We start from the raw sequence: 2,607 nt of genomic DNA, 5'->3' as shown, positions 1-2,607 counted from the left end.
TGGAAGGCTGTGTCTCTTCTTTTCAAAATGGTGTGTGGAGCACACCAGTGGAGCACAGAGGAGGCATAGGAAGTAGATTTTTTGCCCTAAGCCTGGGACCTCCAAAGATACGAGTCCTCTCATTAGGAGTGCTGGAACCCATTAGACTTTCTCCTGGAATCATCCTTCTGTAGCAAGAAATGAGCCCCTTGAGTACCAATACGCTCTAATAACAAACCAAAGAGAGCTTTTCACAGTTAAGGAAAGCATGTCCTTTCTTGGGGTTCATTTGTCAGATAAAGTAGACAAATCTACAGGTTTCACTCCTGCACCTATGTACAGCCTTTGGAAAGGTGGGTAGAAGAGGAAGCTTAAAAAAACAGAGGCTCCCAGTCCCTGGAGATGTTTGCTGTGTGCCTGAAATCTTTCAGGTAATAGATAGCGCAGTAATTAGCAGAGAGTCCAGACACTGTCATATATATGCTGAACTAATACATCATAGCCTGGGTCAAGGACATTTCATTTGACTCATGATATCTGAGCAATGAGTAAGATTTTAAGCCACCACAAGAAGACCAGTCCCTGTTTTAGTGCCCCCAGCAAGCTGAGTAGGGAAAATAAGGCATTGTAGGAGGATGAACTGAGTTCCTCTTTGTGCTCTTTCATGGCATTCAATCTCCAACTGATTTTCAAATCAGGAATCATGAACAGAAAGGCAAGCCCTTTTGTTAAATAGGCTGTTTCCATCCAAGGTGTACATTCACAGCATCTTTTTTTTTTTCCTCTCTCCCTCAATAGTATGCTCATTTCCTCTCAGCCCACAAATTACCCTCTCTCTCATTCTGACTAAGCAGAAAATAGGAAGAAATCATTCCTGTGATCCTAGCCAGAACTATAGGCACTGACAGAACCCAAAAGAAAGAGAAGATGGTGATGCTGCCTTTGGCCAGAGCAGCACCTCTCTATGCATTTAGAATTTATAGGCAAGGTGTCTTTCCTGCAATACCACAAGACCTCTTGCATCTATGCAGTAGCTGCTTCCTCATCAGGCACTGAGAAGGGTGAGATCCTCCTTCACACAGATGTCCCCAGTGAGGCACTGGGCAGAAGGATGCCCTGGGAACAAAGAACAGCTCTTCTCTACTTCTTTCCTTTCATCAAAGCAAAAGACACGCTCTTGTCTAACCTATTGCCTGGGGAGAAGCTTTATTAATAAAATCAGATAATTAAATAGTCTTTGTTATAACTGTCTGCATCACTTTTTTTTTTGCCTTTCATTGTTCTTTTTCCACTTACCCACCCACCCCCACCCCTTTTCCAGTATTTGGAATCTGGAAAAAGCCGAAAGCCTTTCATCTTATCAGATGTGGTTTATTGCGCCCTGGTTACACAGTAATTTTGGTCTCCGTTCAATGAAGAGGTCATATGATGGGATATCAGCTCAAGAATTGTCAGTTCATTGGACAAATAAGGCAGGGCCTGCCGATACAGTAATAAGACCTGATAACGAAGGCACAGAAGAGAACCAGCAGGAGAGGGAGACACAACCGTAACAATCTAAAAGGTGAGGGGCAATCCCAGAAGAACACACAAAATACCACGGGGGACAGGGAGAGGGAAGGAACGGGAGTGTGTCTAACCACACATTCTTCCCAAAATAAAAATTAACAAGATAGAAGGGCCTCAGGAGTGGAATCATTGGCATTTATCAACAATCTCCCGGCATGATGGACGCCTGACTGGGAGGCATAGCCAGCCAGTGGGATGATTATCCGTCCCATTGCTCGGGAAAGAAAATAATGTTTTATCTCTAGGACTAAAGGTGGGGGGTAGAGGGCACTAATTCCTGTTCCTAAGAGTGTTGCAAGGGGCCTCTCTTTTTCTCTTGTGACTGATAAGGTGGAACGTTGTTGAAAAGCACCTGTTTGGAAAGTTCAAAGGGTTTCCAGAGTGAGAGAAAAGAATTTGAACCAAAGCTGGTGGCTATGGGGGAGAGCTGAAGGATAACCTGGGAACTGCTGGTAAGGGAGGTTTCCATGTGTGACACCTCCTTGTATGTGAGAGAAGGTTACCAAATGTCTCCTTTGCTAGTAAACAGCATGAAGGACAAGTATTTGTCCTGCCAACTATTTTCTTCTGATCGTATTAGCAGAAAATCAAACAAATTGTCAAAGATCGCAGTCTGAAACTGGAAAAGGAAGATAACTGCCCCAGGAACAGGATTTACCAACATGAAGAAATTCTTCAAGGGCTTTTTTCACCTGGGTCTGTGAGAAGTATACCTCCTCCAGGGATGGCAATGCAATTGCTCAGAGCTCTGTAAATCTGCTCCGACGTGGGGCTGTTTGGAAGTGGGTGGGGTTGGTGAGACTTTTCACCTCCAGCTTCTGATGCTGGCTTCCCCAGGCATGCTGGCACAGCTCTAGATCCCAAGCTGGCCAGAAGAGAGGAGCAGGCACGCGTGCTCACTTCGGGGTTGCCTCTGTTTCTCCTTCCTACGCTCCTGCAGGTTGGCTAGGCACGAGAAGGGAGAGGTGCACACCTTCCCAGCTGCATGTTTCTTGGGGTTCATCAAGAGCAGGGCAAGCAGGTGAAGACTCTCTACTCTGGGGCTGCTCTGGTAGGAAG

This window comes from Lagopus leucura, unplaced genomic scaffold (genome assembly GCF_019238085.1).
Source record: "Lagopus leucura isolate 7727_CA_CO unplaced genomic scaffold, USGS_WTPT01 Super-Scaffold_100159, whole genome shotgun sequence".
Classification (NCBI taxonomy): Eukaryota; Metazoa; Chordata; class Aves; order Galliformes; family Phasianidae; genus Lagopus; species Lagopus leucura.
Note: the sequence above shows the minus strand (reverse complement) of the source record.